Genomic DNA, 15759 nt, shown 5'->3' on the forward strand with positions numbered 1-15759 from the left:
AAGTAAGTTAGTTTTGGATTATAACCCTAAGTCTGACATAAATATCCATGAGTCCATACTGACATAAATAAATTATCGAATTAGTTAAAATTAATTCCATAGGGGTGCTTGTGTGGCTCAGTTGTTAAAGCATCCTGGTGTTTGGAAATTGAGCTCCACTTCTGGCTCCCTGCTCAGCAGGGAGTCTGCTTCTCCCTCTGCCCCTCATCCCACTCATGCTCCCTCACTCTCTCTCTCTCTTGCTGTCTCTCTCTCTCTGAAATAAATAAAATCTTTAAAAAATTAATTCCATAAAAAGGGAAATATAAGCAAATCTCTCAGACAGAATACTAAATAATTTATGTAGATGCTATTCTTTCAAGTAGGTGGGGTATAGTTCCCTATCTTTTATGTACAAACTATGTATAGTGACTTCCTTCCAAAGAGTGTGGTATTGAAAAAGAAGAAGAAAGAGTAACTTTGCAACCCTACCTCAGCATGGTGATCAAGGTTAACTTTAATAGTTATAAGCCGTGCCAATAGTGTGCTCTCTTGATATGATGTGATAAAGATGGCACTTCACATCTGTAGTCTTTTCCCCAAACACATTAATCTATCTCAGCCATGAGAAAAACATCTGGCAAACTCCAACTAGCCAGTACTCCTAAAAACTCAATTTCATCAAAAACAAGGAAAGTATGAAAATCTATCACAGCCTAGACCCTGAAATGACTTAATGACTATGCGTAATGTGTTTCCCTATGTGGGATCCTAGATGATTACAGGTAGAATGCAGGAATTCTGAATAAAGTACGGACTTTAGGTAATAATGATGTATCAATAGTAGTTCGTTAATTGTGAAAACTTATCATACTAATGTAAATATTAATAATAAAGGAAATCCATGTATTGTATTGCAACTTCTCTATAAACCAAAATCCATTATAAAACAGCTTATTTCATAAGTTAAAAAATAGCCCTATTTTTCATTTCCTGAGCAGCTCAAGTAACTCTGGATTATTCCTGTTAAGCCTGCAATAATTGCCTTCTCTGAAAATGCCATGTTGGAATCCATATTCCTACAATTTCCCAGTTGGATCTCCCAGCTGCTTTGAGCTCTAACAGCAATGAATAACCACGTTCAGCAATCCTCTCTCTCTGTGGAAGATCAAACCAACACCAGAATCTAATTAAAAGTCTCCATACAAGGGACTCAGCAGAATTGAGGCAAGGAGTATTTTATCATTCTGTGTCCAGGGTGACCATACAGGGAATAATATATCATCCTTGGGAATAAAAGCTCACTTATCCTATTGACTTTTAAAACACAGGCCACTGTACATCAAGTATGTATCAAGAGGTTCTATTAAAGCTTGTGATTTTGTTTCCTTTAAATACTATAAAAACACTAAACACAAATTTTCTGAATAAAATGAAATAAAAATACATATCTCTTCTTTTAATCATGATTCTGTATCTCTGAGGATAAACAAAGGGAAAGTATGTTTGCCTAATTACCCATGTACAATTTTACAATTAAACAGTGTTTAAAAAATGAAGTTTGGAAGGACAGAATACATAAAAGTTACAATAAAGAAAGGAATTAAGCTAATTGGGATCATGATTTGGTTCAGGTAGTTTCAGAAACTACTGGTTCTACTCCACTAGTTTTATAGCATAGTAATACTATATTTGTGTAGATTGATTCCTCAAATTGCAAAATAACAATAATTGATTTGCCTTCTTGGTATTAGCATAATAGATAACAAATATGCTGAAAATTTCCTATGACAAGCACCTAGAAATGTCAGGAAATTATATAACAAACATTACATTAAATGCAGAAGTCAGTTTGCACAATATAATGTGAGTGAGGAAGAAATCCTTAGAATCTAATGGAAGAGAAAATAAATAAAGACCAATAAACACAAGAGATCATGCAGCAATTGCCCCAGGAGATAGATAGGCTCAGGAGGTCTGAGTCTTTGCAACTCAAGAAATGGAATTTAGGGGAGTCTGGTGGCTCAGTCAGTTAAGCATGAAACTCAGAGTTGTGAGATCATGACCCATGTTGGACTCTGCACTCAGTGGGGAGTCTGCTGGAGACTCTCTCTCCCTTTCCTTCTGCCCCCTAAAATAAATAAATAAATCTTTTAAAAAAATGGAAATTAATGCCATCTTGGAGATAATAAACTATATCTTAGAGGAGCGTTCAATAGGAAATTGAAACGAAGGCCATTATCTAAATATATCTGCATTTCGTGAATTATTTAATTTAAAATAATTTACCCACCAACATAAGATTACAGGGAATAAAAAAAAAAAAAACAGTTCATTTCACCTGGGTTCAGGGTAGAAGACAAAATAATTCCCCCCTAAGAATACATAATATAATCTGTTCCACACTTGTGCCTGAAATTTGAATTTATTCTAACAACATTGTCTGTGATGGTTAATTTTATGTGTCAACTTGACCGGACCACAGGTTTTCAGATATCTGATGTAACTTTATTCTGAATCTTTTGATGAATATGCTTTTGGATGATGTTAACATTTAAATAAGGACTGAGTAAAGCAATTACCTTCTATAACGTAGCTGTACCTCATCCAATCATTTGAAATCCTGAATAGAACAAAAAGCAGACCTTCTCTCAAGTAAAAGGTAATAATTTCCCAGTTGCATATAACACCCAGTGCTCATCACATCATGTGCCCTCTTTAATGCCTGTCACCCAGTTACCACATCCCCCCATCCACCTCCCCTCCAGCATCCCTCAGTTTGTTTCTTATAGTTCAGGGTCTGTCATGGTTTGTTCCCTCTCTGGTTTCTCCCCATTCAGTTTTTACTCCTTCCCCTATAGTCTTCTCTGCTATTTTTCATATTCCACAAATAAGTGAAATGCTATGATAATTGTCTTTCTCTGATGGCCTCGTTTCACTCAGCATATAACCTCCAGTTCTGTCCATGTCAATGTCAATGTTCAGATTTCATCCTTTTTGAGGGCTGAGTAATATTCCATTGTGGTGTGGGGTGTGTGTGTGTGTGTGTGTACCATATCTTCTTTATCCATTCATCTATCAATGGACATCTGGGCTCTTTCCATAGTTTGGCTATTGTGGACATTGCCAATTAAACATAATGGTGCAGGTGCCCCTTTGAATCACTGCATCTGTATCTTTGGATAAATACCTAGTAGTGCAATTGCTGAGTCATGGGGTAGCTCTATTATTAACTTCTTGAGGAGCCTCCATACTATTTTCCAGGTGGCTGTATCAGCTTGCATTCCCACCAACAGTGTAAGAGAGTTTTCTTCACATCCTTGCCAATGTTTGCTGTTTCCTGACTTGTTAATTTTAGCCATTCTTACTGGTGTGAGGTGGTATCTCATTGTGGTTTTGATTTATATTTCCCTAATCCTAGTGATGTGGATCATTTTTTTCATGCGTCTGTTGGCCATTTGTATGTCTTCTTTGGAGAAACATCTGTTCATGTCTTCTGCCCATTTCTTGACTTAATTATTTTGTGTGTGTGTGTTGAGTTTAGAAAGATCTTTATAAATCTTGGATACTAGCCCTTTATCTGATATGTCATTTGCAAATATCTTCCCCCATTCTGTAGGTTGAATTTAATTTTGTCGACTGTTTCCTTTGATGTGCAAAACCACACTTCTGGACTTCAAGCTTTATTACAAAGTTGTAGTCCTTAAGACAGGATGGTACTGGCACAAAAACAGACACATAGACCAGTGAAACAGAAGAGGGAACTCAAAAAGGACCCTCAACTCTATGGTCAATTAGTCATCGACAAAGCAGGAAAGAATTTCCAATGGAAAAAAACATGGTCTCTTCAATAAACAGTGCTGGGAAAATTGGATAGTGACATGCAAAGAATGAAACTGGACCATTTTTTTTATACCACACACAAAATAAACTCAAAATGAATGAAAGATCTTAATGTGAGACAAGAAACAAATAAACGAATCATAAAATGCGCAGAAGATATGAACAGACACTTTTCCAATGAAGACATACAAATGGCTAACACACATGAAAAAGTGTTCAAAATCATTACCCATCAAGGAAATTCAAATCAAAAGCACACTGAGATACCACCTTACACCAGTTAGAATGGCAAAAATTGACAAGGCAAGACACAACAATTGCTGGAGAGGATGTGGAGAAAGGGGATCCCTCCTACATTGTTGGTGGGAATGCAAGTTGGTACAGCCACTCTGGAAAACAGTGTGGAGGTCCCTTAAAAGTTAAAAATTGAGCTACCCTATGATCCAGCCATTGCACTACTGGGTGTTTACCCCAAAGATACAGACGTAGTGAAGACAAGGGCCATATGCACCCCAATGTTCATAGCAGCAATGTCCACAATAGCTATATCATGGAAGGAGCCGAGATGCCCTTCAACAGATGACTGGATTAAGAAGTTGTGGTCCATATATACAATGGAATATTACTCAGCTATCAGAAAGAACGAGTTCTCAACATTTGCTACAACATGGACAGCACTGGAGGAGATAATGCTAAGTGAAATAAGTCAAGCAGAGAAAGACAACTATCATATGATTTCTCTCATCTATGGAACATAAGAACTAGGATGATCAGTAGGGGAAGAAAGGGATAAAGAAAGGGGGGGTAATCAGAAGGGGGAATGAAACATGAGAGACTATGGACTATGAGAAACAAACTGAGGACTTCAGAGGGGAGGGGGGTGGGGGAATGGGATAGACCGGTGATGGGTAGTAAGGAGGGCACGTATTGCATGGTGCACTGGGTGTTATACACAACTAATGAATCATCGAGCCTTACATCGGAAACTGGGGATGTACTGTATGGTGACTAACATAATATAATAAAAAATCATTAAAAATAAATAAATAAATAAATAAATAAATAAATAAATAAATAAGAAGTTGTGGTCCATATATACAATGGAATATTACTCAGCTATCAGAAAGAACGAGTTCTCAACATTTGCTACAACATGGACAGCACTGGAGGAGATAATGCTAAGTGAAATAAGTCAAGCAGAGAAAGACAACTATCATATGATTTCTCTCATCTATGGAACATAAGAACTAGGGTGATCGGTAGGGGAAGAAAGGGATAAAGAAAGGGGGGTAATCAGAAGGGGGAATGAAGCATGAGAGACTATGAGCTATGAGAAACAAACTGAGGGCCTCAGAGGGGAGGGGGGTGGGGGAATGGGATAGGCTGGTGATGGGTAGTAAGGAGGGCACGTATTGCATGGTGCACTGGGTGTTATATGCAAATAATGAATCATGGAACATTACATCAAAACCTAAGGATGTACTGTATGGTGACTAAGATAATATAATAAAAAATATTATTATAAAAATTAAAATCAAAATCAGACCATATCACTGTTCTGTTTAAAACCCATGGATGTTTCCCACACACTTGGAGTAAAAGCTAATCCCTCTATCATGTCCTTAACACGACTGGCTCCCTCCACCTTTCCAACTTCTGCTCCTGTGGTCTAGATCCTTTGCCCCGACTGTGGCATCAAGGTCAGACTCTTTCTCTCTCTCAGAATGTTATTCTTCGTGCTGGCTGCTTCTCCTTGTCTGTGTCTCATCCCAGTTCAAATATCCTCTTCTCAAAAAATCCTTCCTGAAGGTATTAGCTAAGTGAGCCCTCTCTTCTGCATGGTATTTTATGTTTTCTCATGTCCCATTTCATATTTCCTTTCTTTTCTTCCTTTTTCTTGATTCTCACTATCTTTACATTGATTTGGCTATTTTCCCTCATTGTATCTTTTATTCTTTGTAATTTATTATTTATAAACTCTACCGTTTTATATGTAACTCATGAAATTGAAATACGTATACTTATACTTTAGTGGTATCCTTAATTTCTTCCCAATTTAAGGAATGCAGAATTATCATCACTTGTGACCTTCTAGCTCCCCCACAAATTATATTATGGTTAGGAGTTTTAGAACTAGTTTGATTTTGAAACTCTAAAAATACATTGTTTCATACAGTGAATATTTATTTTGATTTTCTCAAGTTTTTTAAATTAGTTTCAGAGGTTGAATTTGTTCATCAGTTGCATATAACACCAAGCATCACATTGAGTGCCGTCCTTAATGCCCATCATCCAACTATCCCTTCCCCTCACCCACCTCCCCTCCAGCAACCCTCAGTTTGCTTCTTATAGTTAGTCTCTCATGGTTTTTCTCTCTCTGATGACTTTCCATTCAGTTTTCCCTCCCTTCTCTAATGGTCCTCTGCCCTGTTCCTTATATTCCACATATGAGTGAAACAATATGATAATCAACTTTCTCTAATTGTCTTATTTTGCTCAACATAATACCCTCCAGTTTCATATACCTCGGTGTAAATGGTAAGTATTCATCCTTTCTGATGGCTGAGTAATATTCCATTGCATATTATACCACATCTTCTTTATCCATTCATCTGTCAATGGACATCTCAGCTCTTTCAACAGTTTCACTATTCTGGACATTGCTGTTATAAACATTGAGGTGCAGGTGCTCCTTCAGATCATTACATTTGTATCTTTGGGGTAAATAACTAGTAGTGCAGTTGCTGGGTCATAGGGTAGCTCTATTTTTAACTTCTTTAGGAATCTCCATACCATTTTCCAGAGTTGGTTGTATTTTTCCCTTGAGAATTGGTGATGTTTTCTGAAAGTTCTAAATACCATGTTATGCAACTCTGGGTCATATTGAAATTTTCTGAAGAACACTGATTTTCTCTTTGTCAAGCCAGCAGTCAACCCAACTGGGTATGAATTGCAAATACTACCTTCTGTGTGATAATTCCAACCTAAGCTCAGTTCTCACAGCCATTTCTGTGCTGCTTGATCAACCCCTCACACACACTGTCAAGATTTGGATTGGGACTAGGGTTTGGTTTCTATTGTAATTCCATTCTGGAAGCTTTGCTGGGATTATCTGGATGTGTTCTGCACAGGCTCAGCTTAGGGGCAGAACAGGCTCAGCTTAGGGGCAGTTCACTTGGAGATTGATCTTCTTCTTCAATGTCCTCTCCACCCCTGGGGGCTACTTTTCCTGGTTCTTCTGGCCAAGAAAACAGAGTTCCTTCAGATTTTTAACCACTTGTGCTGTTCTACAGTACAGGCCTGCCTTTTGGACAGAGTGGTAAAAGAGAGAGAAAATATATATCTGGGATACCCCACACATTCCTTGTGAAACACTATTCCCAGCTCCTCCTTCCAACGAGATGATCTTCCTCTTGGGGTCTTAGTTACTATGCCAACACCATGGTAGTGTGACTGGACAGGTTTTGGGGCAGAGCCAGGAAAGGAAAAAAAGAAAACCAGGGAAAAGAGAAAAACTACAAGGTTTCTCTCTGCACTCCCTGTCTCACGGGGATGTTTTTCCCTATCCTCTGTCCTGAGCAATAGACCAATCATGCAGTTTTGCCAATTGTACTTGCTATATACTTTCCATTTTGACCTGTCCTTGGGTCACTGACACTGACAGAGGAAAACCAAACTAAACAAAACAGGAAACTCACAGTTACCTTTTCAGTCATTTTTCACATTGGGTGCTTTGTCTCCCCTCCCCAGTGTGTCTGCTGTTATGAGCTCTTAGGCATTTGTTTTGTATTTTGTCCAGTGTGTTTTGCTGTGACCACTGTGAAAAATGAGGTACAGTGCATTTGATTCATTCTGGCCATAAATGGACAACCTTAAGAATGTTTTAATGATACATTATCTTCTAATTCCTTGTTTTTGTTTTGTTTTTTCTCAAATGACTCCCATAGCTGACTTGAAGAGGTACTTCCATGCACAGGACATTTTTGTTCTTAATTCACTCCTGCAATCCCAACACTTAGAAAGATATCTGCTACATGGTAGCTCTCAATAAATATTTATTGAATAAATAAAACTTTATTCATAGTGATTTTTTATCATTTTAGATTTTACTTACTATAATTTCTTAGGAGTTAAGTTGCAGACCCAAAGGTATAATTATCTCCTAGGTTGTATTCATGTTGTCAAATTCTTTCCAAATGTGTTCCACTCCATGCTAATAAGTGAGAGTGTCTGTCCTGTCACACTGGAATGGAATTTTTTTAAACATTTTCTAATTTATAGATGAAGATGTTATCTCATTGTTATTTTTATCTATACCAAATACTTTTTTGTTGTTTTTTTAATGTTTTTTTATTAGACTATGTTAGTCACCATACAGTACATCCCTGATTTCTGATGCAAAGTTCGATGATTCATTAGTTGCGTATAACACCCAGTGCACCATGCAATACGTGCCCTCCTTAGTACCCATCACCAGCCTATCTCATTCCCCCACCCCCCTCCCCTCTGAAGCCCTCAGTTTGTTTCTCAGAGCCCATAGTCTCTCATGCTTCATTCCCCCTTCTGATTACCCCCCCTTTCTTTATCCCTTTCTTCCCCTACCGATCTTCCCAGTTCTTATGTTCCATAGATGAGAGAAATCATATGATAATTGTCTTTCTCTGCTTGACTTATTTCACTTAGCATTATCTCCTCCAGTGCCATCCATGTTGCAGCAAAGGTTGAGAATTCGTTCTTTCTGATAGCTGAGTAATATTCCATTGTATATATGGACCACAGCTTCTTAATCCAGTCATCTGATGAAGGGTATCTCAGTTCCTTCCACGATTTAGCTATAGTGGACAATGCTGCTATGAACATTGGGGTGTATATGGCTCTTCTCTTCACTACGTCTGTATCTTTGGGGTAAATACCAAATACTTTTAACCCAAGTATCCCTGGATCTTCTAAAGAAATCATCATTACCAAGATGACATCATTGTTCTGGAATGCTCTGTGCCCTCTGCTTTTTGAAACTCCCCCAGCCCAAGGGGAAGGGGGTTCTTCTGCAGATCTTCTTGATAAAAGAGAAGGGAGGTGTTTTTAAAAGCAGAAGGTTTTTTCAGAAGATATGGCCCAGGACCCACTCAAGCTGGAAACTGTCATAGGTGTAGCTTTAAGCCTCCTGGCTTTGCCTTCATGGTAACTGCAAGACAAAGTGTTCCCATACCCTGCTTCCTCAAACCCCTGGGAAATGTAAAGAAAACTGTCTTGAGGAAGCAGAGCAGAAAAAGTAAAAGAAAATATGGAAAAACAAAATAAAAAGCCCCCGAGAAGTTCTGACCTTCCCATACATTTACACTCTGCAAAGGCATAGGGTGTGTCCACCAAGAAACCTCATAGCTGGTCTCAGGTGGTCCCTACCCATGGTACCCACAGTTTGGAAACAGAAAATGCCATACTCCTCTGCAAGAAGGCACATCCATCCTTGTCTTCAGGAAATACCCACAAAACTTTTCAAGACAAGCAGCCATCAAGTAGTCAGAGGTAATTTCCACATTAGTTGAGTGTGTCACCGAACCCAGTTCTGCCTCGTGGTAGGCGGGTGCATCAGCATCTCTGCAAGAGGGAGCCAGAAGAAGAATAGGCACCCTTTCTCTCCTTCCTCCCTCTGGCCTTCCCCTCGGGCTTCACACTGGCCCAACCCAACCAGAAGTGTGGCAGTGGGGAACCTGTCTATGCAGTCCATTGTAGGTCACTTCTCAGGGCAGTAAGCAGGGTGGAAAAAGGAGGAGAATGCATGTGGAGGGGCAAATAGAAGGTACTGGATGCACACAGCATGATAAATAAACAGCAAGAAACCCTCACCCAAGGAATTCCTATGCTCTGTTCCGAATTACCATATAGGTTATGAGCATATATTAAAGGATTTCAGGAATTCTATCAACTCTTGGTCTATATGTGTGTAGTGTCTAACAGAGTAACTTAACATTGCCAGAAAATGTTCATTTCCTTCATTCTGCCATATTTTAAAACACATCTGTCACTGTGATAAATTGCACATTAAATCACTAAAGATCCATAAAGGGAAGGAAAAGGCATCACCCTTCTCTTCCGTCCCTCCTCATCTTTCTTCAAAATGAAGTAAACACTGACCTAATGAAATCATGGTCTTTCGCAAACACATTTGCTGGTAAATAAGATCACTGTGTTTTAAAAGGCACACAACTGGACGTGACCTTCCCTAAAGTCCCTGCCACCCATAACACCACACAAATGGAAGGCCACAGGAAATTCCCAGGCAGGTACAAGTAACTTGCTTCCACTTTACATCATTCTGGAGCGTTAATACTTTTTTTTATTAAGTCTGCCTCCAGGGTTGGCTAGGTGGTAAAATTGAACATTGTGGCCCTTGATCTAATAAGCTGTGTGATTCACTCCAGCTAGCAACTGGTATGAAGCCTGAAAGGCACTCAACAATTCCTAAAGCACCAAAGTATCTTGAGTATATATCTGGAATTTAATGAAGAGAAAGGATACTAGAAGTTGGACATTCCAGGGACCCTTTGTCAAATGCTATTAATAGCTATAGAATCACACCACCATTTACATCAGAATCAATCAACTCATATTTGAGCCTAATTTCAATGATTGTTCTATATTCTTATATCTACCAGGAACAACCTCTATTTTAGTCCCTATTTCATTATATTACAGAAGCTTGTCTTCACCACTAGACAGACATCAAAGACCTTGTCTTATTCATTTATGTATCCCCAAACTTATCAGTGTCTAATGAGTACTAGGTACTCATTCTTCCATTAATACTGTCATTCAACAAAATTTTATTGAATATGTACTATGCGATAGGTGCTGTACTAGAAGCTGAGGAAAACAGCAAAAAATAGTTAAAAAATTACTGCCCCCATGAAAGGTATATTCTTATGGGAGTGATAACTAATATATAAGATGTATGAATAAAATACATAATATGTCAAGAATTGGTACTAAGGAAAAAATGGAACAGAAAAAGGACTACAGGCAGAGTATCCTACAACTACCTATAAGGCTTGTGAAAGCCAATTGCTGCGTTTCCAGGAATTTTGCAAGTTGTCATTACTCTGGTGACTTAAAATTGGTCATAGTAAAAGCATTCACCTCACTGAAGTCAACAAGCACTACAAACTGAATGCAACCCTGAGCCAGCTGTTGACCAAATATTTACCAGAATACCCGTGTCAGGGAGACTCCTCTGTTGGACAGAGCGGTTAAGAAAGCTTCCCTGGGAAGGCAGCATTTGAGCTGAGGCTAAAATGAGGTAAGGGAGCTGGGCCACAAGGCAGCCAGAAGGAAGAGTATCCCTGACAGAGAGCACAGCAAGTGCCAATGGCACAAGGCTAGGTGAAGTGAGTAGAGGAGGACATGGGTCATGAAGTCAGAGAGGTCGAGAGAGCCAGACCATATTGCCTTGCAGATCGCCACGAGGACTTTGAATTTTACCCTAAATGAGACCCAGACCGCAGAGGATTTTAAACAGTGTGGTGACATAATTTGATTCATATTTAAAGGTTTATCCTGGCACATTTATTGCAAATCAACCAAAGTATGCAAGGATAGAAGAAATCAGACTGGGAGGAAGTCACCACAGTAGCCCAGGTGACCCAGCAGTGTGTCTGAAGGGAGTGGTAAGAAGTGGCTGCTTCTTGCATTTGTTTTTATAGTAGAACCTACAAGCCTTGTGGAAGGATCAGATCGCTCCAAATTTCCTTAAGTATATGGGAAGACTGAAATCCTATTTACCATAATGGAGAAGAATGTGAAAAGGACAAGTTTAAGGGTGGTAGCTCAGAGGCAGACGCATTACAGCTGATATGTGTATCAGATGTCCAGGCAGTGATGTCTTTAATTCAAGACTCATTCCTGGCCTCCTACAGACTGTCTTCCCATCTACATTCTCCCCAGCTCCCTTCCTGAAAATAGTCACCTGCAAACTCGTAGCTTCTTTGTGTATGGAACAATAGAGTGACAAGTCTCATTGTGTGCTGTGTCCCACGCAGCTCTGGTCATCTGTCCATTTCTGTCTCTGAAGCCTTTCACTCTAACTTGAAGGACTCAACCTGACAGACATGGAGCCATTGATTCAATGAACTGACTTTGTGAAAATCATCCTTCAACTGCTAAAGTTTAATTTGGTCCAGGGCTCTGGGAAGGTCTGGGAGGATGGACACATGGATGTACAGACTTGACCGATGACTCTGCAGTGACACTTGATAAGATCTTGTCTTATTCATTTATGTATCCCCAAACTTATCAGTGATCATGCGATGCTGTGCTCAGGAGTCTCCCAACCAAAGTTTGGTTGGCAGAAAACAGAAGTTGAAGAACACCACACGAAAGAGAAGGGCAAAAGATTCTTGTCCACATTGAAAAGGTATGAAAAGGCAAACAGTTTGTAGAAAGCCATAATGTAAGCTTGTGTCTGCATGCATGGGTGTGCATCTTCAAATATCATCTCTCCTTTACCCGGTTTCTAACCTTGGGGCAGCACAGGAGGAAAGGGGGATATTAACACGCAATTTGAGTCTGCATTTTATACCTCCACGCTGTGTCTCAATTAATCAAAGATTTGCCATAAAACCTAAGCGGCAGTGCTCCACACCAAGACAAGTCATAAAATATGAGCTGATTAATTTCCTTCTAATTTGTATGATAATTAAAATTCTAACTTTTAATTTCATTAATTGTCCTCCCACAAGGAGGCTGATTGGGCTTTCGTAATGCACTCTGTGACAGTCCTCTTTCCACAGGGCGGCTTTTTTGCCTTTATGTACAAGACTTCCCTGTAATTCATCAAGGCCCAGAGATAAGTGTGCGCTTATCACTCCAGCCCATTCTGACATGAGCCAGCAAGAAGCCACGTCTGTGCCCATAAATCACTGAAAGTCATTTGGTATTTTATCAGGATGTCAGGTCAGCTCTGTGAATGTCCCTTCCTCTTAATGAACAATTAACTTGCTAAATGCAGTAAGGCCCCAAATACACCTGTGCCACACAGGCCATGGTTGACCATGTCCTGGATAAACCAGGAGACAACTTTTATATTAGCATGCACCAAGGAAGCAACTTCCACGTGCATGTTTGCTGTGTTGATCATGACCTTCTAAGACTCTGCCTCAGAACACAGAAAAGGAAGGAGAAAGGAATTATCCAGAGCCAGACTCTGCAATACTGCAGAGCTCCTTTTACTCCAGAATTACGTAGTAAATTCACAAATTACATATACCATGAGGGAGATTTTGTTATACATACTTCGCATTTGAGGAAACTGAGGCACAGTGAGATTAAATAAAACACTTAGGGTTATAAAGGTTACATAGACCGTGAGTCGCAGGATTTGAGTGCAAGTCTGTGGCCTCCAAGGTCTCAAACTAATAGACATCCCATCTATACACAACAGGAATCCCTAATTTATTGAGTACCTGCCATTGCCAGGTACAATCCTGGGATATCGTAACATACATTATTTCTAATCTTTACCACAGTCCTCAGATTTCTATTGAAACATCCAATCTGCTGAGGAAGAGGAGGTTTCTTATGGTCATATAATCTGCCCAAGCTGCACACCTGATCAAAGGCAGAGCTGGGATTCTGAGAAGGTCCGGCTGGCCTCAGATCCACTGCTCCTTCCACTACCTCCTTCCCAGGCTGCAGAGCCCAGGATCACTGCACTTGCTAGTGCTGGCTGCAGAAATGAGCATGCACTCAGCCACACCCATCTGGAAACCTGACTATTAGCACATAAGTCTTTGCCTACTTGAAGTCACCACATGGGCTCTACGCAAAAGGATTTTGAGCAGGAGAGACATGAACAAGGCTGGGTGGACAGGCAAGGTCAGGGCTGGCAGGGAAGAGCAGGAAGATGCTAAAAGAGACAAAATGATGGGCACTTGTCTATTTGGTCCCTGATGTAACAAATACATAGAATACTTATACAGCATGCCAGGCATCATGCTGGCCAGAAGAACACAACAGTGATTGCTGTACAGCCCCATCTTCCAGGATGTGCAGGCCTGTGGGGAAGCCAGAAACACAAGCAGGTCATTAATTCTGCAGTGATGAAGCAAATGCAGTGATAAGGGTAAATCCAGAGCATATAGGGAAGGTCCCAACTAGGCTACAGAGTAGGACAGGCACCCCAGAGGAGTCCATGTTTAGCAGCTGTTCCAGCAGGATGATTTCAGCTATTCCACTCTTCTCATTCTCTCTGGTCTATTTTAGTGGAGATATTTCATTTCTTAACATCTGATTCCATATTGCAGGATTTTTTTAAAAAGATTTTATTTATTTATTTGACAGAGAGAGACAGCCAGCGAGAGAGGGAACACAAGCAGGGGGAGTGGGAGAGGAAGAAAAAGGCTCCCAGCGGAGGAGCCTTATGTGGGGCTTGATCCCAGAACTCCCGGATCACGCTCCGAGCCAAAGGCAGACACTTAACGACCGCACCACCCAGGTGCCCCTCATATTGCAGGATTCTTTTTCTCCAGATTTGCATAGTAAATTCACAAATCATGTAAGAATGAGACTAATTTTGTTCTTTTTCTTTTAATTTGATGAAGTGTCTCCACCCCTGCAAAGTCTGCCCCCTTGATCTGGTGTCCCCTTATAACTACTGCCCTATCTTCAATGTCTTCCCCCTCTTTCTAATCCAAAGACCTACATCTCTACTTCCTAATCCTATTATGGTTCCCCAAATCTGCTTTCTTTCCCCCAAAAGTTTAGTGACACTCCTCCAATTAAAGTCATCAATTACTTCGTAATGTTTAAATGCAAGGAGTGTTTTTTCAGTCTTTTTCTTATTGGAGACCACCAGTGTATTGATTACCCATTGCTGCTGAAACAAATGACCATAACTTAGTGGCTTAAAACAACATAAATTTACTATCTCACAGTTCTGGGGATCAGAAGTCTGCCATGGGTCTCACTGGGATAAAACCAAGGTGTCACCAGAGATACTTCTTTATGGAAGTATTACAAGAGAATTAATTTCTTTGTTTCTTTTAGCTTCTAGAGACTACCTGCATCCTATGGCTCATGACCCCTTCTTTCACTTTCAAACCCAGCAACAGGGGAGTAAAGTACTCAAATGTTCCTCACATTGCATCATTTTGACCTCCTCATCTGCCTACCTCTCCAATGATTAAGGACCCTTGTGATTACACCGGATCCACCTGAATAATTCAGGGCATTATCTCCTCATGTCAAAGCCCCTAATTTAATCACATTTGCAAAGTCCCTGTCACCATGTAAGGTAACACATTTGCAGATTCTGGAGAATAGGACATGGACATCTTTGAGGGCCATTATTCTGCCTGCCACAACTTGTAATTCCCTTTTCCTTAAAATTATCTTTTCCATTGGTTTGTGCGACTCCATCATCTTCTGCTTCTCCTCCTATCTCTTTAACTATTTCTCCCATTTTTCCTTCTCTCGCTCCCCATTTTCTTCCACCATTAACAGGTGTGAATCACGCTGATTGTCCTTTCATACTTCCCCGGTGACGTCAAATAGGAGCTGCTATGTTAAAGAAGGAGTAAATGTGAGAATAGTTTTCCTAGTAGTAATTTCTCACTGACTGTCAAAGTCCTATCATATTCTTAGACATCCAGAAAGTAATATGAGAGATACTATATATTTCTCACTCTTCCTCATCACATCATACCAATCATCACTAAACCATGCAAAATTTAGCCTCAAAATAGATTTTCAGTCCAAGGCATGCTTTAAAAAGGGCAGTTCTATAGAATATTAACATTAAACAAATTTAAACTCCACCAAAAACTGTTTCAATAACAAATTCAGCAAAGTTGCAAGATACACAATCAACATACAAAAACCAGCTGCATTTCTATATACTACCAACATATCCCAAAAGGAAATTAAGAAAAAAATTCCATTTAC

This window comes from Ursus americanus, chromosome 37 (assembly GCF_024610735.1).
Source record: "Ursus americanus isolate L20-20 chromosome 37, mUrsAme1.1.p, whole genome shotgun sequence".
Taxonomy (NCBI): Eukaryota; Metazoa; Chordata; class Mammalia; order Carnivora; family Ursidae; genus Ursus; species Ursus americanus.